The following is a 25,169-nucleotide window of genomic DNA, read 5'->3' as shown; positions in this document are numbered from 1 at the left end:
TGGTATTCCACCCTTAAAAGTATAATTAGCAAGCATGGTGGAAATTTCAGCTTCCGGTATCTTTCTCTTATTTGTAACAATATCCTTCATATACTTAGCATAAGGATTCATTTTAAGCAAATCAGTCAAACGCATACGCAAAAAGATAGGTCTAATCATTTCAGCAAAGCGCTCAAATCCTCATCATCCTTTTTCTTGGATGGTTTAGGAGGAAACGGCATGGGTTTCTGAACCCATGGTTCTCTTTCTTTACCATGCTTCCTAGCAACAAAGTCTCTCTTATCATAATGTTGATTCTTTGATTGTGGGTTATCAAGATCAACAGCAGGTTCAATTTCTACATCATCATTATTATTGCTAGGTTGAGCATCAGCATTAACATCATCATTAACATTATCACTAGGTTCATGTTCATTCCCAAATTGTGTTTCAGCATCAGAAATAGAAATATCATTGGGATTCTCAGGTGTGTCTACAACAGGTTCACTAGAAGCATGCAAAGTCCTATCATTTTTCTTTTTCTTCCTCTTAGAAGGACTAGGTGCATCAATATTAATTCTCTGAGAATCTTGCTCAATTCTCTTAGGATGGCCCTCAGGATACAAAGGTTCCTGAGTCACTTTACCTCCTCTAGTTGCATCTCTAACAACAAAGTCATTATTCTTACTATTCAATTCATTGAGCAAATCATTCTGAGCTTTAAGCACTTGTTCTACTTGAGTGGTACCCATAGAAGCATGTTTACTAATTCTGCTACTCTATGTACAAAACAGCATGCAATTTGCGCTCTACGTACAAATCCTCTTTATCTCTCAACTCATATAGAAAACATCAAACTGAAGCAAACATTTGCGGCTCTCCAACATCCAATTGTCATATTCCCCACTGCATGATGCAGTCATCACCTGGCGATCGCATCCGCGTGGCTATCCTGGGATCTCCAGCTTGTGCTCCGGCTCCTGAGACCACGGGAGAAAACCAAGCTCCACTCCGATGAGTCCGACCTCAAGGTTGGGTGTGTCCAAAGCAAGCAAACATGTTGTCGAACATGCATCTACTAACTCCCCTCTGTGACGAACGGCTCCCTCTCGATGACCATGAGATCTTCCTCGGTGCATCACCATTGTTGAAACCCCCATCCACCTCAGTGTAGACAACTGGGAGGGGAGCTCCCTCTCGTCGGCCCTCCTGCCACCAGCGAACCTCCTGACAGCAAAGCCTCCACCAGGGAGCCTCCAAATGGTAAACCCAACCATCGTCTCCTCCTCACTGCCAGCCTCAGCCCCGGTGTTGCTGCCCTGGTCATCGGCGGCACAGAGGTCACTCACCGGAGCAGGCCGTGCCACATCTGTGGGCAGCTTGTGCCGGCACACGAGACATGAGTTACGCAGTGCGAGCCACGGCAGGATGCAGTCCTGGTGGTACATGTGGCTGCAGGGCATCTCCCTAGCCTAGTCGCCCAGCTCGAAGGCCTTCTTGCAGATGAAGTAGTGGGAGTCGGCGCCGATGTGGCCAGGGCAGGCGGCGACGTCGACGGTGGGCATGGGCTCGATGGTAGCCTTGCAGTTCGGCGTGTTGTCGCACGGGCGGACGGCGCCGAAGCCGCCGGCCTTAATCTGGGCGAGCTGCTTGAGGAACCGCTCGAGTATGGACCCCATGAGGAAGTCAAACATGGTCTCGGGCAGCGGGTGGAGGCCAGATCCGGCGCCGTCATCGTAGAAGAGCTCGAAGCTGCTGGTGGCGCCGGGGGCCTCGTCGCAGGGAGGGCGGCGGAGCGCCGGAGCACAATGACTTGTTTGTATGGCGACCCCCTAGCGGTCACCCGAGGCGCCACACCGGCTGCAGCCGGGCAGGACCTCGTTGACCCCGTGGGGGCGGAGGGCGCGGTGGCCCGGCGCGGCGGCGATGCGTCCATCTGCTCCAGGAAGCCGCCGTCACAGCCGGGGTGGCAGGGAAGCTCAGGTCCTAGGAGCTGACGGTGGATAAGATAAAGAAAGGAGCGCCAGCGTAATTCTTACAAACTGCAGGGGTTAATTTGCAAAATCAAATCGTTTTCCCTGTCGACTCAAATACGTACTGCGGGTTCAATTTTCAAAAACCACATAGATTGTTTTCCAAAAACATCACAACAGTGAACCCGAGAGACTCAACACGTGCTTTATTATTAGGGAAAGATAAGCTTAAGTTCACCTTTAACACTGGCCATATAATCACTCAAGTGTTCAATCATATAAGCATTATATTTCAATTGTCTACCAACATGAGCATTGAAGTTTTCTTGTTTAACAATAAAATTATCAAACTCATCTAAGCATTGGCTAGCAGACTTATTACGAGGAATATCACCTTCATCAAATATATAGAGAGAATTTACCTTTGCTACATGTGTCGGGTTATCGAGACCTTGTGTTTCTTCAATAGGTGATAAATTAATACCATGTATTTCTTCAATAGAAGGTAAATTCTTAACATCTTCAACTTTTGTACCTTTTTCTTTCATAGATTTCTTTGCCTCTTGCATATCTTCAGGACTGAGAAATAGAATACCCCTTTTCTTCGGAGTTGGTTCAGGAAGTGTCCAATTATTTTCACTAGTAGTCTACCCGTGCATTCGCACGGGCTAGCATGAGAATGCTATCTTTGAGCAATGTTGAACATACATTACAATTCATCTTTTTTTTGCCGGAATCATAATATGTAAATGATAGTTTTTATTAACTTAATCCTTTCATTGGCGGCAATTATTAATTACAGTACACATACTAATGTCTTTATAGCGACGATTCTAAAAGTATCTTACGCTTCGAAAATTGGTGTCTAAATTTATTCCACTTGGTGCACGTTGCATAAGACACTTAGCTTCAATGTATAACTTTAAATTTGGTTCAACTCTAGGATGTACAAATTGAGTTTGCATTTGGAGAGCAAATATCCTGTTGTCCGACGGAGATTATTTCTTGTTGCACGTCTATATTTCATAGATTACATTTTCTGTTTGCATTTGTAGCAGTGTGTATAATCACACATGAGTTATGCTTATCTATATCTCTTCACTGTAAAACTAATATTTAATCTAATATAAATTATCGGCTGATGTTCATTATGGGTTGGCAATGCTAATTATTGAATGATGCACCTTATGGGTTGTGTACTATATTATACTCGGAGGCGAGAAGATAAGATGGCCAGTGGAGAATTGCAGATTTTCGTCAGGTGGATTGGATTGTTGACGCCTCAACATATACACCTACCATCTGCTTTTGACTAAGATGCATATTAGTAACTTCGTGACATAGATGAAAGGGATTAATTAACACCAAAGTATATATGTAAAACACAGTTCCATTGTCCCATACATGCTATATTACATCGTAGTTTTTTTATTAAATATCGATCAATCCACCACTTATATTTCAAGGTCTTGATGCTCCAAGATTCTGAAATTCCTCGGTCGCCGATTCTTTATAAACACCGATATGGAAATTGTATTGCAGAAGTACATTCAAATACAAAAAAAATCTTACATGGTTATTATTTTGAATTCCCTTGTTCGTGACAGTACCCTTTTATTGGTCCTTGAATAATTTTCACTTCATCTTTTTTCCTGAATGTGCAACATCAATATTTTTTCTGGTATTTAAGCAGCGCCACATAAGCGAGTTATTGTAAGCTTTCTCTTAGGTCCCAATTCTTTAAATATGGATTTATCTTTATCGTCACTGCCATCAGAATATACAACACACGTTGCTCTAGACCTTTTTGTTGTTGTTCACAATTTGCTTATCATCGGTAACATGCTTCTACAAAAACATGACAAAACTTGTGTTAACTACTGTAAAATAATGATTATAAATATAATTTGTTATGCAGTAGATACTAAAAGCATAGAGCATTATAGTAGAAAAGTCGATCCATGTTCAAAATTTTCTTTTGATCTCTTCCATCTGCCAAGTATAAGACCTGCTTTTATCCTGTTTCGTTTTACAAAACGTTCATCAACATGCAGTATTGGCGAATCCTTTTGGGAGCCTAGGAAAACGATTCCATATACAGTGATACATATAGAGAATGTGAATTGATATATCAATCTCTATCCACGTAATTTCTGGAATCTTTTTTCTTCTCGTTCATAACATAATTATTTGTATCTATCAAGAATCTTGCGATTGCTTATCCATCTTCTTCCTTATGACTCAAGCATGGTGCAAGTTGATGCTCCATTCAGGTCACACATCTCCTCTAGCTTAAGTTTGTACCTATACATAATACTAACATATATGGGTCTGTGCAGAATAGATTACTAACTTATAATGTGATATTATCAAAATGTACCGTGGACACATGTACAGGAGTCAAGAATGATACAGAATCGCTAGAAAATAATTGGACAAAAGATGCTTCGTAATCCGAATCCAATGCTAATGTTTGGATGGATTCAAGTATAAATCAGGAAAAAAACAAAATACCTGAACCTAAACTATTTTATATGGGTGCGACAGTCACAACATGATAAAGAGCCACACCGTTTGCCTCTCTCACTTGACACACGATGTTTTCTTCCATGTCACCAAAAGGGGAATAGTCTTTTTGTTAGTAAGATTGAACATAATCATTCCATATCATTGATGAAAGAAATGCCTAGTCCAACCTTCTAGCAAGCAAAACAACTACCGCAACCACGACAGGGTATAATTTATGAACCTTAGGAAGTCTGTAAGAAAAACTTAAGCAGACATGGAGAAAGTAGGACACACTTGGGTAAAAATGGAGAAGAGCTGCATGGAGCACTTGTGTTGTTTACTTAAAGTGCTGGAGCCTTTACCCTAGGATCTCCCCAAATGCAAATACTGCTCCATTGAATGCTTAGAAAATAACTCACGTATTGGTCTGGACTGGGCTTTTCATTATCTAAGAAGATGCATCGAGCTGCGACGTACTTTCCGGTGAAAGATATCTGCAAAAACTGGCTCCATTTGTTCCTTGCTCTTATGTTGCCTGAATCGATCTCCAAGTATAAACCTATCTTGTCAAAAACGAATTAATCAACCTGCAAAAACACACACCAAAATACATAATGCCGGAATCAATCGATGGCCAAAGACAAACAATGTTCTGTGTATGTGCATCCATTGTACGTGAATCAATAAGCTAGCTGCCATGTACTTGCCTATTTTCCCGCATCCAGTCAGTTCAAAAAGTAGTCATGTTAGCTGCTATCTGGTCAACAACGAATTAATCAACCTGCAATAACACATGCCAAAATATATAATGCCAGAATCAATCTATGGCCGAAGACAAATAACGTTATGTGTATGTGCATGCACTGTACGTGAATCAATAAGCCAGCATCCTTGTACTTGCCTATTTTCCCGCATCCAGTCTGTTCAAAAAGTAATCAAATTAGCTTCCATAGGTGCGTGATCTCTGGAAAGAACTTCGCTTCTTGCATCAGCGAGGTCGGGTTATGCCACCAAGACAGAAGAGTCGGAATTTGGAACCCTTCTTTTTCATGATGGTAGACGCGTTCGACTTGGATGTGGAGATTGGATTGGAGCCCTCAAACAAAGGGATACACCACATCAGATCTTGGTGGAATTCAATAGTTTAGAACCTATAGGAGGATCAGATCAATGCATCTATGTATGGTACAACCTATAAGTAGCCATGTATGCATTCCTAGTCTGTCAGATGTTCTAGATCAAAGCAGCATATGATTTGTCTTTGAAGAGGAGAGGATGGTTACCTGATATCAGCAAGATTTGTGTCGGAGTGGAGTAGAGGGGCAGGCAAGAAAACGCTGCAGCATATCTTGTGGGATCTCCATGTAGGCTAGGGGTAGAACTTGGCATCGATGCACACTGTTCATGTTGACACCTGCTAGGGCACATGAAGTTCCAGGGTCACTATCCATCTAGCGTCGCCATACCACGTATCGATGAGAGTTAAGGTCCTGATGTTTTTAAGATGGGTTTTTTCTTTCTTTTCATGGTGAACCCGATCAAGATGAGGAACCAAATTTTGAGGCCTTAAGATGTGATCAACTCAAGTGCTTCAGGTTGGAGAGAGATGATGGAGAGAGAAGGGTTTGGTGGAGAGAAATATACGGGGACAGAGAGAGAGAGGGAGAGAGAGAGAGGAGGAGGAGGAGGAGGAGGATATGGGGAAGAGAGAAAACGGAGAGATAAGGGATGGTATGTTTCCAAGGAAAGAGAGAGAGAGAATTAAGGATACGGAGGGCTGATGTATTTGCATAGGATGAGGCAAGAGGATACGTACCTGGTTAGGATTTTATTCTTGTTACAACATAAAGGTTCATGGACCTTTCAATTTTTTTGCTAAATAATACAATATACAAATTAAGGATTTTATGAGTAGATCTACTCCGTAATAATTTGGTTCCACCAGATTAACAGGTCGTAAATTCTAATTATTATGGAAATTTTTAGGGACTCACAAATTAGTATAGGTATAGATATAGATAGATAGATTAGTCAACATATTATTCAATAGCAATTCAGCTTGATCAACTGTTCTTTCCCTGAAGACACAACCAGCACAACTATCCAGGTAATCTCTGAAAGCATCGGTTAGTCCATTATAAAAGATATCAAGTATTTCATTTTTCTTGAGAGGATGATCAGGCAAAGCATTAAGTAATTGGAGAAGCCTCCCCCAAGCTTGTGGGAGACTCTCTTCTTCAATTTGCACAAAATTATATATTTCCCTTAAAGAAGCTTGTTTCTTATGAGCGGGGAAATATTTAGCAGAGAAATAGTAAGTCATATCCTGGGGACTACGCACTGATACGTCCATTTTGCATCATGCTTTTATATTGATATTTATTGCATTATGAGTTGTTATTACACATTATGTCACAATACTTATGCCTATTCTCTCTTATTTTACAAGGTTCACATGAAGAGGGAGAATGCCGGCAGCTGGGATTCTAGGCTAGAAAAGGAGCAAATATTAGAGACCTATTCTGCACAGCTCCAAAAGTCCTGAAACTTCACAGAAGTTATTTCCAGAATATATAAAAAATATTGGGCGAAAGAAGTTCCAGAGGGGGCCACACCCTGGGCACGAGGGCGGGGGCGCACCCTACCCCCTGGGCGCGCCCCCTGCCTCGTGGGTTCCCTGGTGGCCCTCCTATGCCCATCTTATGCTATATGAGGTCTTTCATCTGAGAAAAAAATAATAAGCAATCTTTGAGGAAGAAACTCCGTCGCCACAAGGAGGAACCAATCTAGGGCTCCGGCAGAGCTGTTCTGCCGGGGAAACTTCCCTCTGGGAGGGGGGAATCATCACCATCGTCATCACCAATGATCCTCTCATCGGGAGGAGGTCAATCTCCATCAACATCCTCACCAGCATCATCTCATCTCAAACCCTAGTTCATCTCTTGTATCCAATCTTTGTATCCAAACCTCAGATTGGTACTTGTGGGTTGCTAGTAGTGTTGATTTCTCCTTGTAGTTTATGCTAGTTAGTTTACTTCGTGGAATATCATATGTTGTGATCCATTATGCATATTAATACCCCTCTGATTATGAACATGAATATGCTTTGTGAGTAGTGACGTTTGTTCCTGAGGACATGGGAGAAGTGTTGCTATAAGTAGTCATGTGAATTTGGTATTCGTTCGATATTTTGATGAGATGTATGTTGTCATCCCTCTAGTGGTGTCATGTGATCACCGACTACATGACACTTCACCATTATTTGGGCCTAGAGGGAGGCATTGGGAAGTAATAAGTAGATGATGGGTTGCTAGAGTGACAGAAGCTTAAACCCTAGTTTATGTGTTGCTTTGTAAGGGGCTGATTTGGATCCATATGTTTCATGCTATGCTTAGGTTTACCTTAATACTTCTGTTGTAGTTGCGGATGCTTGCAATGCGGGTTAATCATCAGTGGGATGCTTGTCCAAGTAAGGACAGTACACAAGCACCGGTCCACCCACATATCAAATTATCAAAGTATCGAACGCGAATCATATGAACGTGATGAAAACTAGCTTGACGATAATTCCCATGTGTCCTCGGAAGCGCTTTCCTTCATATAAGAGTTTGTCCAGGCTTGTCCTTTGCTACAAAAAGGATTGGGCCATCTTGCTGCACCTTATTTACTTTTATTACTTGCGACTCGTTACAAATTACCTTATCACAAAACTATCTGTTACCGGTAATTTCAGTGCTTGCAGAGAATACCTTAATGAAAACTGCTTATCATTTCCTTCTACTCCTCGTTGGGTTCGACACTCTTACTTATCGAAAAGCTACGACAGATCCCCTACACTTGTGGGTCATCAGGACTCTTTTCTGGCACCGTTGCCGAGGAGTGAAGCGCCTTTGGTAGGTGGAATTTGGTAAGGAAAATTTTATATAGTGTGCTCAAATTTACTGTCACTTGTTACTATGGAACATAATCCTTTGAGGGGCTTGTTCGGGGTATCTTCACCCCGACCAGTGGAGCAAAGAGTTGCTCCTCAACCTACTGAACCTACTGAAAATTTTTACTTTGAAATTCCTTCGGGTATGATAGAGAAACTGCTAGCTAATCCTTTTGTAGGAGATGGAACATTGCATCCTGATTTGCACTTAATCTATGTGGATGAAGTTTGTGGATTATTTAAGCTTGCAGGTATGCCCGAGGATGTTAGCAAGAAGAAGGTCTTCCCTTTATCTTTGAAGGGAGAGGCATTTACATGGTATAGGCTATGTGATGATATGGGATCATGGGACTACAAGCGATTGAAATTGGAATTTCATCAGAAGTTTTATCCTATGCATCTTGTTCATCGTGATCGTAATTATATTTATGATTTTTGGCCTCGCGAAGGAGAAAGATTCTCTCAAGCTTGGGGGAGGCTTAAGTCAATGTTATATTCATGCCCCAATCATAAGTGCTCAAGAGAAATGATTATTCAAAAAAATTATGCTCGGCTTTCTCTCAGTAATCGCTCCATGATCGATATTTCTTGTACTAGATCTTTTATGATGAAGACTATTGAATTCAAATGGGATTTATTGGAAATAATTAAATGCAACTCTAAAGATTGGGACCTCCATGAAGGTAAGGGGTCAGGTATAACACCTAAGCTTGATTGTGTTAAATCTTTTATGAATATTGATACTTTTCGTGAATTTAGCACTAAATACGGACTTGACTCTGAGATAGTAGCTTCTTTCTGTGAATCCTTTGCTACTCATGTTGATCTCCCTAAGGAGAAGTGGTTTAAATATAATCCTCCCATTGAAGTAAAAGCAGTTGCACCTATTAAATTTGAAGAAAATACTATCATTTATGATAATCTTATTGTTCCTGCTGCTTATACTGAGAAACCACCTTTCCCTGTTAGAATAAAGAATCATGCTAAAGCTTCAACTATGGTTAACAAAAGTAATATTAAGACACCTAAACCCCCTAAGCAAATTAAAGTTGAACCTAGTATTGCTATGGTTAAAGATCTCTTGGCCGATAATATTGATGGGCATTTTATTTACTTCTGCAATGAAGCTGCTAGAATTGCTAGACTTGATGCTAAAAATAAACATAGACATGTTCTAGGCATGCCTATTATTTCTGTTAAAATAGGAGATCATTGTTATCGTGGCTTATGTGATATGGGTGCTAGTGCAAGTGCAATACCCCATCACTACAAAAAACACACATCCGTGACATTTTGGGCCGAACGAAAAAAAATTCTATCATACATATGACACTTTTATGACGATAATTGTGAACAAACCCGGTATCATCATAGATGTGGTGGGCTCCTACTTCCATGACAAAAAATCATGACAGAAAATGGGCTTTTCATCCTGGGCGGGCCGGAGACGCAGCTGCGTGACATTCTTTGGGCCGTCCATGACGGAAAAAACGTGGTAGAAGTGAGGGCGAGGAAAATTTCGAGGAGTTCCCGGTTACGGTGGGAGGTCGGGGGCTGAGCGATGCGCGTTTCTCTCGTACATGTATGCGCGTGTGTGCGAGGCGTTGGCTCTAACTGAACTAGAGCGAGGTGTTGGGCTCTAACTGAACCCGAGCGATTGCACTGCAGGCTACGCGATACTGAACTAGAGCGAGGTGTTGGGCTCTAACTGAACCCGAGCGATTGCACTGCAGGCTACGCGATACTGAACCCGAGCGATCGATCGATGGCTGTTAACTGAACCCGATCGAGCGATTCCTTCGCTACTGCTGCTAACTGAAGCCGATCGATGCTGCCACTGGGATGAACAGCGAGTGTTGCGGGGGGGGGGGGGGGTGGATGAACAGTGAGCGATGGCGTTGCCTCTGGATGAACAGGACCCCGTGGTGTGGTGGAGGGCTGGATGAACAGTAGACGGTGGAGGGGTGCCTGTGTAGGGGTGGTTGAACAGGACCCCATGGTGTGGAGGGCTGGATGAACAGTAGACGGTGGAGGGGTGCCCGTGGAGGGGTAGTTGAACAGGACCCCGTGGTGTGGAGGGCTGGATGAACAGTAGACGGTGGAGGGGTGGTTGAATAGTAGCCGGTGGAGTAGCGCGCGGTGGAGGCTGGAGGAGATCGATGGTGGAGATGAACAGTATCTCGTGGAGTACCGTTTTGCGGTACGCCACACCCCTCCCAATGAACAGGACCCCCGATTCGACCATAGCGCTGCAACACAAGTCTGTTTCGTCCGTTTTGCGGTACGCCACACCCTCCCGATCAACAGGACCCCCGTTTTGACTGTAGGAGGTCTGTTTCCTCCGTTTTGCGGTACGCCAGACCCCTCCCGATGAACAGGATCCCGTTTCTAACGTGGCCGGTCAAACACAAGGCCGTTTCCTCCGTTTTGCGGTACACCAGGCCTCGTTTCCATCGCCTGTTCTGTCCAAGCCCTCCCGATGAACACGACCACACATTCCGTTCCGACCAAGCCGGTTGGCTCCCACGCGTTCTATTGCCTCCCGATGAACACGACGCATTCTGTTGCCTCCCCATGAACACGACGCATTCTGTTGCCTCCCCATGAACACGACGACGACGCTATTTCTCCGTCCCGACCCAGCCATGTACACGAGCCCTAGCCGTACGTATGCGTGAGTAGGTGTTCAAGACCCCGCCCGTATGTACACATACATGGCCGTATTTTCTTTCTTGCACCCTGGCCGCTGTACGTATGTGTACATGCTACGTGCGCGCCTCTACTATGACACATGTGCGCCTCTACATCCACCAGTATATATGTACGTACACGTTCGCGACCAGAATGACAACGCTACGTACGCTTCGACCAGGTGGGTCCCGACTGTCAGGCACTTCCTTGCCTACGAAGATGTAGCTGGTGGGTCCCAGCAGTCAGGGGGGAGAATCGTTTTGTTTATTTTTTGCCCGGACGCACTTCCTTGCGTGCGAAGGTGTAGCTGGTGGGTCCCAGCAGTCAGGGGGGAAATGTTTTTTAAAAGAAATACGGTGGCCCGTCCAGTGGGTCCCCGCTCTCATGTGGAGGAATAATTATTTTGTGTGTAATAAGGAGGCACTTCCTTGCTGCGGCCGTGGACCCAGCTGTCAGCATCTCCACGCACAGTACTCTTCCGATGGAAGTCGGTCGTTGACCACATTGACCACGCCGCGCTGAGAGCACCACGGCGGTGGACGACGGCGAAGCCTAGGAACTGGACGACACGGAGGCAGGGAAGACTCAGCAGTTGTTTCCCACGCGGAGGGGAGTACGACTGTATGAGGGTTTGCTGGTTCGTCTGCTGTCGCCGGAGAATAACAGCAGGTGTGGGTGAGTAGATGGATGGCTAGGTCAGCGATGGGAGTACGATGGGGCGGTGAGGCCTGCGCGGCAGCACAGCCAGACGCGGGGAGGAGGGAGCAGGCAGTCCCGCCGGCGCTTGTTTGAGCGGCTGGAGCAGGAAGAGCAGAGATTGAAGAAGCACGATGGCCGTTGGATGGACATCCAACAGTCAGTGCTTGTGCGTCAACCTTATTTCAGGAAAGCCTCAAATCTGTGGAAAGCAGCATACAGCCCATCTGCCATTATTTCTAATAATTTACAGCCCATTTGCTAATTCTTAAGGTTTTTTTGGAGCCCATATTCTTTTTGTTTGCATTACAGCCCATATTGTGGCTACAGTTAAAAATTATATGAAAGTTTGCATATTTCGGTGTGGTCCGAACTGTTTTTAATCCTGAAATTTCGACTCACATTCAAACTAATTTTAAAAATAAATGTATATCAATATAAAATCCAACAAATTCTCCACGCATAAAAATTAATGTAATTTAAAATCTTGAAATGGAAAAAAAGATATTTGAAACTAATTGCCGGTTTGATGTGTTTTAAAAATGTACAGCCCATTTCTCATTACTGATGGGCCATTTTCTCAGCCAGCCGAATGAAAGCTCTCCTCGTCTTGAAAGATTTGCAGCCCAACTGGCCTGACAAAGCGATTTACTTGGCAAATCACAAAAAAACTGGGCTATGGCCGTGGACCCAGCTGTCAGCCTCTCCACGTACAGTACTCTTCCGATGGAAGTCGTTCCTTGACCACGTTGACCACGCCGCGCGGAGAGCACCACGGCGGTGGACGACGGCGAGGCCTAGGAAGGGGACGACGTGGAGCCGGGGAAGATGCGGCAGTGGAAGCCTGCGCGGAGTGGAGTACGAGGGTTCACTGGTTCGGCTTCGGTGTGAGGCTGCCGTCACTGCAGGGCCTGGCCAGCGGTGGGAATAGCAGGGGCGGTGAGGCCTCTGCGGCAGCAAAGCCGGCCATGGGAGGCAGGAGCATGCGGCATGACCGACGCTGCTTTGGGCGGCTGGAGCAAGAAGACCAGAGGTTGAAGAAGCACTACGGCCATTGGATGGACATCATACGGTCACTGGAGCTAGAATCGTTCATATTGACTAAGCTGACAAAGCCCTTCATCCCCGTCAACTTAGTAGGCCCACAAGTCAGCCTCCCACCAAGGTGGGTCCCAGCTAGCCGGGGGGTATTCATTTTTTTGTGCGTAATAAGGAGACACTTCCGGTGGGAACGAGCTGACAGCAGGGGGAACGTTTTTTTTGCGAAATACGGTGGCCCGTCCGGTGGGTCCCAATAGTCAGGGGGAAACGATTTTTTCGCAAAATAATGTTGGCCCGTCCGGTGGGTCCCCGCTGTCAGGTGGAGGAATAATTATTTTCCGCGTAATAAGGAGGCACTTCCTTGCGGCTGCCGTAGACCCAGCTGCCAGCCTCTCCACGTACAGTACTCTTCCAATGGAAGTCGGTCGTTGACCACATTGACCACGCCGCGCCGAGAGCACCGCGGCGGTGGACGACGGCGAGGATTAGGAAGGGGACGACGCGGAGCCGGGCAAGACACGGCAGTGGATGCCCACGCGGAGAGGAGTACGAGCGTTCACTGGTTTGGCTGCGGTGTGAGGTTGCAGTCGCCGTAGAATAACAGGGGGTGTGGGTTAGTGGAGGGATGGCCTGGCCAGTGGTGGGAGTAGTGTGGGGGCGGTGAGGCCTCCGCGGTAGCACAGCCGGCCACAGGAGGCATGAGCAGGCGGCACGACCGGCGCTGCTTTGGGCGGCTGGAGCAAGAAGACCAGAGGTTGAAGAAGCACTATGGCCGTTGGATGGATATCATATGGTCACTGGAGTATTGACTAAGTTGACAAAGCCCTCCGTCCCCGTCAACTTAGTAGGCCCACAAGTCAGCCCAACAATATGGTGGGTCCCAGCTAGCACGGGGGTATTCATTTTTTTGGGCGTAATAAGGAAGCACTTCCTTGGGTGCGAAGATATAGCATTTTGGGTCGAACGAAAAAAATTCTGTCATACATATGACACTTTTATGACGATAATTGTGACCGAACCCGGTATCATCATAGATGTGGTGGGCTCCTATTTCTATGACAAAAAATCATGACAGAAAATGGGCTTTTCATCCTGGGTGGGCCGGAGACGCAGTTGCGTGACATTCGTTGGGCCGTCCACGACGGAAAAAACCATGTTAGAAGCGACGGCGAGGAAAATTTCGGGGATTTCTCGGTTACGGTGGGAGGTCAGGGGATGAGCGATGCGCGTTTCTCTCGTACACGTATGCGCGTGTGTGCGAGGCGTTGGCTCTAACTGAACTAGAGCGAGGCGTTGGGCTCTAACTGAACCCGAGCGATTGCACTGCAGGCTACGCGTTACTGAACCCGAGCGATCGATCGATGGCTGTTAACTGAACCCGATCGAGCGATTCCTTCGCTATTGCTGCTAACTGAAGCCGATCGATGCTGCCACTGGGATGAATAGTGAGCGTTGCGGGGGAGGGTGGATGAACAGTGAGCGGTGGCGTTGCCTCTGGATGAACACGACCCCGTGGTGTGGTGGAGGGCTGGATGAACAGTAGACGGTGGAGGGGTGCCTGTGTAGGGGTGGTTGAACAGGAGCCCATGGTGTGGAGGGCTGGATGAACAGTAGACGGTGGAGGGGTGCCCATGGAGGGGTGGTTGAACAGGACCCCGTGGTGTGGAGGGCTGGATGAACAGTAGACGGTGGAGGGGTGGTTGAACAGTAGCCGGTGGAGTAGCGCGCGGTGCAGGCTGGAGGAGGTCGACGGTGGAGATGAACAGTATCTCGTGGAGTCCCGTTTTGCGGTACGCCACGCCCCTCCCGATGAACAGGACCCCCGTTTCGACCATAGCGCTGCAACACAAGTCCGTTTCGTCCGTTTTGCGATACGCCACACCCTCCCGATCAACAGGACCCCCATTTCGACCGTAGGAGGTCCGTTTCCTCCATTTTGCGGTACGCCAGACCCCTCCCAATGAACAGGATCCCGTTTCGAACGTGGCCAGTCGAACACAAGGTCGTTTCCTCCATTTTGTTGTACGCCGGGCCTCCTTTCCATCGCCTGTTCCGTCCAAGCCCTCCCGATGAACACGACCACGCATTCCGTTCCGACCCAGCCGGTTGGCTCCCACGGGTTCCGTTGCCTCCCGATGAACACGACGCATTCCGTTGCCTCCCCATCAACACGACGCATTCTGTTGCCTCCCCATCAACACGACGACAATGCTATTTCTCCGTCCCGACCCAGCCATGTACACGAGCCCTGGCCGTACATATGCGTGAGTAGGCGCTCGAGACCACGCCCGTATGTACACATACGTGGCCATATTTTCTTTCTTGCACCCTGGCCGTTGTACGTATGTGTACATGCTACGTGTGTGCGTCTACTATGACACATGCGCGCATCTACATCCACCAGTATATATGTACGTACACGTTCGCGACCAGAATGACAACGCTGCGTACGCTTCGACCAGGTGGGTCCTGACTGTTAGGCACTCCCTTGCCTGCAAAGATGTAGCTGGTGGGTCCCAGCAGTTTGGGGGAGAATCGTTTTGTTTATTTTTTGCCCGGACGCAATTCCTTGCATGCGAAGGTTTAGCTGGTGGGTCCCAGCAGTCAGGGGGAAACATTTTTTAAGCGAAATACGGTGGCCCGTCCGGTGGGTCACCGCTGTCAGGTGGAGGAATAATTATTTTGCGCGGAATAAGGAGGCACTTCTGTTGGGGAACGTAGTAATTTCAAAAAAATTCCTACGCACACGCAAGATCATGGTGATGCATAGGAACGAGAGGGGAGAGTGTTGTCCACGTACCCTCGTAGACCGAAAGCAGAAGCGTTATGACAACGCGGTTGATGTTGTCGTACGACTTCCCGGCCCGACCGATCAAGCACCGAAACTACGGCACCTCCGAGTTCTAGCACACGTTCAGCTCGATGACGATCCCCGGACTCCGATCCAGCAGAATGTCGGGGCAGAGTTCCGTCAGCACGACGGTGTGGTGACGATCTTGATGTTCTACTGTTGCAGGGCTTCGCCTAAGCACCGCTACAATATTATCGAGGATTATGGTGGAGGGGGGCACCGCACACGGCTAAGAGAACGATCACGAAGATCAACTTGTGTGTCTATGGGGTGCCCCCTGCCCCCGTATATCAAGGAGTGGAGGAGGGGAGGGCCGGCGCTCTCTATGGCGTGCCCTAGGGGAGTCCTACTGCCACCGGGAGTAGGATTCCACCTTTCCTAGTAGAACTAGGAGCCCTTCCAAGTAGTAGGGGTAGGAGGGAAGGAAAGGGAAGGGAAAAGGAGAAGGAAGGAAGGGGGCGCCCCCCCTCCCTAGTCCAATTCGGACCAGCCCATGGGGAGGGGTGCGACCACCCTTTGAGGCCTTTCTCTCCTTTCCCGTATGGCCCATTAAGGCCCAATACGAATTCCCGTAACTCCCCGGTACTCCTGGAAATACCCGAATCACTTGGAACCTTTTCGAAGTCCGAATATAGTCGTCCAATATATCGATCTTTACGTCTCAACCATTTCGAGACTCCTTGTCATGTCCCCAATCTCATTCGGGACTCCGAACTCCTTCAGTACATCAAAACTCATAAACTCATAATATAACTGTCATCGAAACCTTAAGCGTGCGGACCCTACGGGTTCGAGAACAATGTAGACATGACCGAGACACGTCTCCAGTCAATAACCAATAGTGGAACCTGGATGCTCATATTGGCTCCCACATATTCTACGAAGATCTTTATCAGTCAGACCGCATAACAACGTACGTTGTTCCCTTTGTCATCGGTATGTTACTTGCCCGAGATTCGATCGTCGGTATCTCAATACCTAGTTCAATCTCGTTACCGGCAAGTCTCTTTACTCGTTCCGTAATACATCATCTCGCAACTAACTCATTAGTTGCAATGCTTGCAAGGCTTATGTGATGTGCATTACTGAGAGGGCCCAGAGATACCTCTCCGACAATCGGAGTGACAAATCCTAATCTCGAAATACGCCAACCCAACATGTACCTTTGGAGACACCTGTAGAGCTCCTTTATAATCACCCAGTTATGTTGTGACGTTTGGTGGCACACAAAGTGTTCCTCCGGTAAACGGGAGTTGCATAATATCATAGTCATAGGAACATGTATAACTCATGAAGAAAGCAATAGCAACAAACTAAACGATCAATTGCTATGCTAACGGAATGGGTCAAGTCAATCACATCATTCTCCTAATGATGTGATCCCGTTAATCAAATGACAACTCATGTCTATGGTTAGGAAACATAACCATCTTTGATCAATGAGCTAGTCAAGTAGAGACATACTAGTGACACTCTGTTTGTCTATGTATTCACACATGTATTATGTTTCTGGTTAATACAATTCTAGCATGAATAATAAACATTTATCATGATATAAGGAAATAAATAACAACTTTATTATTGCCTCTAGGGCATATTTCCTTCAGTCTCCCACTTGCAATAGAGTCAATAATCTAGTTCACATCGCCATGTGATTTAGCATCAATAGTTCACATCACCATGTGATTAACACCCATAGTTCACATCGACATGTGACCAACACCCAAAGGGTTTACTAGAGTCAATAATCTAGTTCACATCGCTATGTGATTAACACCCAAAGAGTAGTGAGGTGTGATCATGTTTTGCTTGTGAGAGAAGTTTAGTCAATGGGTCTGCCACATTCAGATCCGTAAGTATTTTGCAAATTTCTCTGTCAACAATGCTCTGCATGGAGCTACTCTAGCTAATTGCTCCCACTTTCAATATGTATCCAGATTGAGACTTAGAGTCATCTGGATCAGTGTCAAAACTTGCATCGACGTAACCTTTTACGATGAACCTTTTGTCACCTCCATATTCGAGAAACATATCCTTATTCCACTAAGGATAATTTTGACCAATGTCCAGTGATCTACTCCTAGATCACTATTGTACTCCCTTGCCAAATACAGGGCAGGGTATACAATAGGTCTGGTACACAGCATGGCATACTTTATAGAACCTATGACTGAGGCATAGGGAATGACTTTCATTCTCTTTCTATCTTCTGCCATGGTCGGGTTTTGAGTCTTACTCAATTTCACACCTTGTAACACAGGCAAGAACTCTTTCTTTGACTGTTCCATTTTGAACTACTTCAAAATCTTGTCAAGGTATGTACTCATTGAAAAAACTTACCAAGCGTTTTGATCTATCTCTATAGATCTTGATGCTCAATATGTAAGCAGCTTCACCAAGGTCCTTCTTCGAAAAACTCCTTTCAAACACTCCTTTATGCTTTGCAAAATAATTCTACATTATTTCCGATCAACAATATGTTATTCACATATACTTATCAGAAATGCTGTACTGCTCCCACTCACTTTCTTGTAAATACAGGCTTCACCGCAAGTCTGTATAAAACTATATGCTTTGATCAACTTATCAAAGCGTATACTCCAACTCCGAGATGCTTGCACCAGTCCATAGATAGATCGCTGGAGCTTGCATATTTTGTTAGCACCTTTAGGATTGACAAAACCTTCTGGTTGCATCATATACAACTCTTCTTTAATAAATCCATTAAGGAATGCAGTTTTGTTTATCCATTTGCCAGATTTCATAAAATGCGGTAATTGCTAACATGATTCGGACAGACTTAAGCATAGATACGAGTGAGAAACTCTCATCGTAGTCAACACCTTGAACCTGTCGAAAACCTTTTGCGACAATTCTAGCTTTGTAGATAGTAACACTGCTATTAGCGTCTATCTTCCTCTTGAAGATCCATTTATTTTCTATGGCTTGCCGGTCATCGGGCAAGTCAACCAAAGTCCACACTTTGTTCTCATATATGGATCCCATCTCAGATTTCATGGCCTCAAGCCATTTCTCGGAATCTGGGCTCATCATTGCTTCCTCATAGTTCGTAGGTTCGTCATGGTCAAGTAACATGACCTCCAGAACAGGATTACCGTACCACTCTGGTGCGGATCTCACTCTGGTTGACCTACGAGGTTCGGTAGTAACTTGATCTGAAGTTACATGATCATCATCATTAACTTCCTCACTAATTGGAGTAGGTGTCACAGAAACCGGTTTCTATGATGAACTACTTTCCAACAAGGGAGCAGGTACAAGAATCTCATCAAGTTCTACTTTCCTCCCACTCCCTTCTTTCGAGAGAAATTCCTTCTCTAGAAAGGATCCATTCTTAGCAACGAATGTGTTGCCTTCGGATCTGTGATAGAAGGTGTACCCAACTTTATCCTTTGGGTATCCTATGAAGACACATTTCTCCGATTTGGGTTTGAGCTTATTAGGATGAAACTTTTTCACATAAGCATCGCAACCCCAAACTTTAAAAAACGACAACTTTGGTTTCTTGCCAAACCACAGTTCATATTGTGTTGTCTCAACGGACTTAGATGGTGCCCCTTTTATTAATGTGAATGCAGCTGTCTCTAATGCATAACCCCAAAACGATAGTGGTAGATCGGTAAGAGACATCATAGATCACACCATATCTAATAAAGTACGGTTACGACGTTCGGACACACTATTACACTGTGGTGTTCCAGGTGGCGTGAGTGGTGAAACTATTTCACATTGTTTTAACTGAAGGCCAAACTTGTAACTCAAATATTCTCTTCCACGATCAGATCGTAGAAACTTTATTTTCTTGTTACGATGATTTTCCACTTCACTCGGAAATTCTTTGAACTTTTCAAATGTTTCAGACTTATGTTTCATCAAGTAGATATACACATATCTGCTCAAATCATCTGTGAAGTTCTGAAAATAACGATACTTGTCGCGAGCCTTAATACTCATCGGACCGCATACATCAGTATGTATTATTTCCAATAAGTTTGTTGCTCGCTCCATTGTTCCGGAGAACGGAGTCTTAGTCATCTTGCCCATGAGGCATGGTTCGCAAGCATCAAGTGATTCACAATCAAGTGATTCCAAAATTCCATCAGCATGGAGTTTCTTCATGTGCTTTACACCAATATGACCTAAACGGCAGTGCCACAAATAAGTTGCACTATCATTATTAACTTTGCATCTTTTGGCTTCAATATTATGAATATGTGTATCACTATGTTCGAGATCCAACAAACCATTTTGTTGGTGTGTATAACCATAGAAGGTTTTATTCATGTAAACAGAACAATAATTGTTCTCTAACTTAAATGAATAACCGTATTGCAATAAACATGATCAAATCATATTCATGCTCAACGCAAACACCAAATAACACTTATTTAGGTTCAACACTAATCCCGAAAGTATAGGGAGTGTGCCATGATGATCATATCAATCTTGGAACTATTTCCAACACACATCCTCACTTCACCCTTAACTAGTTTCTGTTCATTCTGCAACTCCCGTTTCGAGTTACTATTCTTAGCAACTGAACTAGTATCAAATACTGAGGGGTTGCTATAAACACTAGTAAAGTACACATCAATAATCATGTATATCAAATATACTTATGTTCACTTTGCCATCCTTCTTATCCGCCAATCACTTGGGGTACTTCCGCTTCCAGTGACCAGTCCCTTTGTAGTAGAAGCACTCGGTCTCAGGCTTAGGTCCAGACTTGGGCTTCTTCACTTGAGCAACAACTTGCTTGCCGTTCTTCTTGAAGTTCCACTTCTTCCCTTTGCCCTTTACTTGAAACTAGTGGTCTTGTTAACCATCAACACTTGATGTTTTTCTTGATTTCTACCTTCGTTGATTTCAGCATCACGAAGAGCTTGGGAATTACTTTCGTCATCCCTTGCATATTATAGTTCATCACAAAGTTCTATTAACTTGGTGATGGTGACTAGAGAATACTGTCAATCACTATTTTATCTGGAAGATTAACTCCCACTTGATTCAAGCGATTGTAGTACCCAGACAATCTGAGCACATGCTCACTGCTTGAGCGATTCTCCTCCATCTTTTAGCTATAGAACTTGTTGGAGACTTCATATCTCTCAACTCGGGGATTTGCTTGAAATATTAACTTCAACTTCTTGGAACATCTCATATGGTCCATGACGTTCAAAACATGTTTGAAGTCCCGATTCTAAGCCGTTAAGCATGGTGCACTAAACTATCAAGTAGTCATCATATTGAGCTAGCCAAACGTTCATAACTTCTGCATCTGCTCCTGCAATAGGTCTGTCACCTAGCGGTGCATCAAGGACATAATTCTTCTGTGCAGCAATGAGGATAAACCTCAGATCACGGATCCAATCCGCATCATTGCTACTAACATCTTTCAACACAATTTTCTCTAGGAACATATCAAAATAAACATATGAAAACAACAACGCGAGCTATTGATCTACAACATAATTTGCAAAGTACTACTAGGACTAAGTTCATAATAAATTTAAAGTTCAATTAATCATATTACTTAAGAACTCCCACTTAGATAGATATCCCTCTAATCATCTAAGTGATCACGTGATCCAAATCAACTAAACCATGTCCGATCATCACGTGAGATGGAGTAGTTTCATTGGTGAACATCACTATGTTGATCATATCTACTATATGATTCACGCTCGACCTTTCGGTCTCCGTGTTCCGAGGCCATATCTGTATATGCTTGGCTCGTCAAGTATAACCTGAGTATTCCGCGTGTCCAACTGTTTTGCACCCGTTGTATTTTAACGTAGAGCCTATCACACCCGATCATCACGTGGTGTCTCAGCACAAAGAACTTTCGCAACGGTGCATACTCAGGGAGAATACTTCTAGATAATTAGTGAGAGATCATCTTAAAATGCTACCGTCAAACTAAGCAAAATAAGATGTATAAAAAGATAAACATCATATGCAATCAAAATATGTGACATGATATGGCCATCAACATCTTGCGCCTTTGATCTCCATCTCCAAAGTACTGTCATGATCTCTATCGTCACCGGCATGACACCATGATCTTCATCATCTTGATCTATATCAATGTGTCGTCATGTGGACGTCTCGCCAACTATTGCTCTTGCAGCTATTGCTATCGCATAGCGATAAAGTAAAGCAATTATTTGGCGCTTGCATCTTATGCAATAAAGAGACAACCATAAGGCTTCTGCCAGTTGCCGATAACTTCAACAAAACATGATCATCTTATACAACAACTTATATATCATCATGTCTTGACCATATCACATCACAACATGCCCCGCAAAAACAAGTTAGACGTTCTCTACTTTGTTGTTGCAGGTTTTACGTGGCTGCTACGGGATTAGCAAGAACCGTTCTTACCTACGCATCAAAACCACAACGATAGTTTGTCAAGTTGGTGCTATTTTAACCTTCGCAAGGACCGGGCATAGCCACACTCGGTTCAACTAAAGTTGGAGAAACTGACACCCGCTAGTCACCTGTGTGCATAGCACGGCGGTAAAACCAGTCTCGCGTAAGCGTACGCGTAATGTCGGTCCGGGCCGCTTCATCCAACAATACCGCCGAACCAAAGTATGACATGCTGGTAAGCAGTATGACTTATATTGCCCACAACTCACTTGTGTTCTACTCGTGCATATTACATCAACGCATAAAACCAGGCTCGGATGCCACTGTTGGGGAACGTAGTAATTTCAAAAAAATTCTTATGCACACGCAAGATCATGGTGATGCATTGCAACGAGAGCGGAGAGTGTTGTCCACGTACCCTCGTAGACCGAAAGCGGAAGCGTTATGACAACGCGGTTGATGTAGTCGTACGTCTTCACGGCCCGACCGATCAAGCACCGAAACTACGGCACCTCCGAGTTCTAGCACACGTTCAGCTCGATGACGATCCTCGGACTCCGATCCAGCAGAATGTCGGGGAAGAGTTCCGTCAGCACGACAGTGTGGTGACGATCTTGATGTTCTACTATCGCAGGGCTTCGCCTAAGCACCGCTACAATATTATCGAGGATTATGGTGGAGGGGGGCACCGCACACGGCTAAGAGAACGATCACGAAGATCAACTTGTGTGTCTATGGGGTGCCCCCTGCCCCCGTATATCAAGGAGTGGAGGAGGGGAGGGCCGGTGCTCTCTATGGCGCGCCCTAGGGGAGTCCTACTCCCACCGGGAGTAGGATTCCCCCTTTCCTAGTAGAACTAGGAGCCCTTCCAAGTAGTATGAGTAGGATGGAAGGAAAGGGAAGGGAAAAGGAGAAGGAAGGAAGGGGGCGCCCCCCCCCTCCCTAGTCCAATTCGGACCAGCCCATGGGGAGGGGTGCGGCCACCCTTTGAGGCCTTTCTCTCCTTTCCCGTATGGGCCATTAAGGCCCAATACGAATTCCCGTAACTCCCTGGTACTCCTGAAAATACCCGAATCAGTCGGAACCTTTTCAAAGTCCGAATATAGTCGTCCAATATATTGATCTTTACGTCTCGACCATTTCAAGACTCCTCGTCATGTCCCCGATCTCATCCGGGACACTGAACTCCTTCGGTTCATCAAAACTCATAATATAACTGTCATCGAAACCTTAAGCGTGCGGACCCTACGGGTTCGAGAACAATGTAGACATGACCGAGACACATCTCCAGTCAATAACCAATAGCGGAACCTGGATGCTCATATTGGCTCCCACATATTCTACGAAGATCTTTATCGGTCAGACCGCATAACAACATACGTTGTTCCCTTTGTCATCGGTATGTTACTTGCCCGAGATTCGATCGTCGGTATCTCAATACCTAGTTCAATCTCGTTACTGGCAAGTCTCTTTACTCGTTCCGTAATACATCATCTCGCAACTAACTCATTAGTTGCAATGCTTGCAAGGCTTATGTGATGTGCATTACCGAGAGGGCCCAGAGATACCTCTCCGACAATCGGAGTGACAAATCCTAATCTCGAAATACGCCAACCCAACATGTACCTTTGGAGACACCTGTAGAGCTCCTTTATAATCACCCAGTTACGGTGTGACGTTTGGTGGAACACAAGGTGTTCCTCCGGTAAACGGGAGTTGCATAATCTCATAGTCATAGGAACATGTATAAGTCATGAAGAAAGCAATAGCAACAAACTAAACGATCAAGTGCTATGCTAACAGAATGGGTCAAGTCAATGACATAATTCTCCTAATGATGTGATCCCGTTAATCAAATGACAACTCATGTCTATGGTTAGGAAACATAACCATCTTTGATCAATGAGCTAGTCAAGTAGGGACATACTAGTGACACTCTGTTTGTCTATGTATTCACACATGTATTATGTTTCCGTTTAATACAATTCTAGCATGAATAATAAACATTTATCATGATATAAGGAAATAAATAATAACTTTATTATTGCCACTAGGGCATATTTCCTTCAACTTCCTTGCTGCGGCCGTGGACCCAGCTGTCAGCGTCTCCACGCACAGTACTCTTCCGATGGAAGTCGGTCGTTGACCACATTGACCACGCCGCACCGAGAGCACCACGGCGGTGGACGATGGCGAGGCCTAGGAAGGGGACGACGCGGAGGCAGGGAAGACTCGGTAGTTGTTTCCCACGCGGAGGGGAGAACGACTGTACGAGGGTTTGCTGGTTCGTCTGCTGTTGTCGGAGAATAACAGTAGGTGTGGGTGAGTAGATGGATGGCTAGGTCAGCGATGGGAGTACGATGGGGTGGTGAGGCCTGCGCGGCAGCACAGCCGGCCGCGGGGAGGAGGGAGCAGGCAGTCCCGCCGGCGCTTGTCTGAGCGGCTGGAGCAGGAAGAGCAGAGATTGAAGAAGCATGACGGCCGTTGGATGGACATCCAACAGTCAGTGCTTGTGCGTCAACCTTTTTTTTAGGAAAGCCTCAAATCTGTGGAAAGCAGCATACAGCCCATCTGCCATTATTTCTAATAATTTATAGCCCATTTGCTAATTCTTAAGGTTTTTTTGGAGCCCATATTCTTTTTGTTAGCATTAAAGCCCATATTGTGGCCACGGTTAAAAATTATATGAAATTTTGCATATTTCGGTGCGGTCCGAACTGTTTTTAATCCCGAATTTTCGACTCACATTCAAACTAATTTTAAAAATAAATGTATATCAATATAAAATCCAACAAATTCTCCACGCATAAAAATTAATGTAATTTAAAATCTTGAAATGGAAAAAAAGATATTTGAAACTAATTGCTGGTTTGATGTGTTTTAAAAATGTACAGCCCATTTCTCATTACTGATGGGCCATTTTCTCGGCCAGCCTAATGAAAGCTCCCCTCGTCTTGAAAGATTTGCAGCCCAACAGGTCTGACAAAGCGATTTACTTGGCAAATCACAAAAAAACTGGGCTGTGGCCGTGCACCCAGCTATCAGCCTCTCCACATACAGTACTCTTCCGATGGAAGTCGTTCCTTGACCACGTTGACCA

General features: G+C 45.1%; 1 pseudogene; it reads right to left on the bottom strand.

The window, feature by feature from the left end:
• Positions 1 to 901: 901 nt before the first annotated feature.
• Positions 902 to 25,169, bottom strand: part of LOC125516504 (putative E3 ubiquitin-protein ligase RHC2A) — a 63,570-nt pseudogene continuing 39,302 nt past the window's right edge.

This window comes from Triticum urartu, chromosome 6A, assembly GCF_056163025.1.
Source record: "Triticum urartu cultivar PI428250 chromosome 6A, HENAU_Tu73, whole genome shotgun sequence".
Taxonomy (NCBI): Eukaryota; Viridiplantae; Streptophyta; class Magnoliopsida; order Poales; family Poaceae; genus Triticum; species Triticum urartu.
The sequence above is the reverse complement of the archived record's forward strand: the minus strand, read 5'-3'. Positions and strand labels throughout refer to the sequence as shown.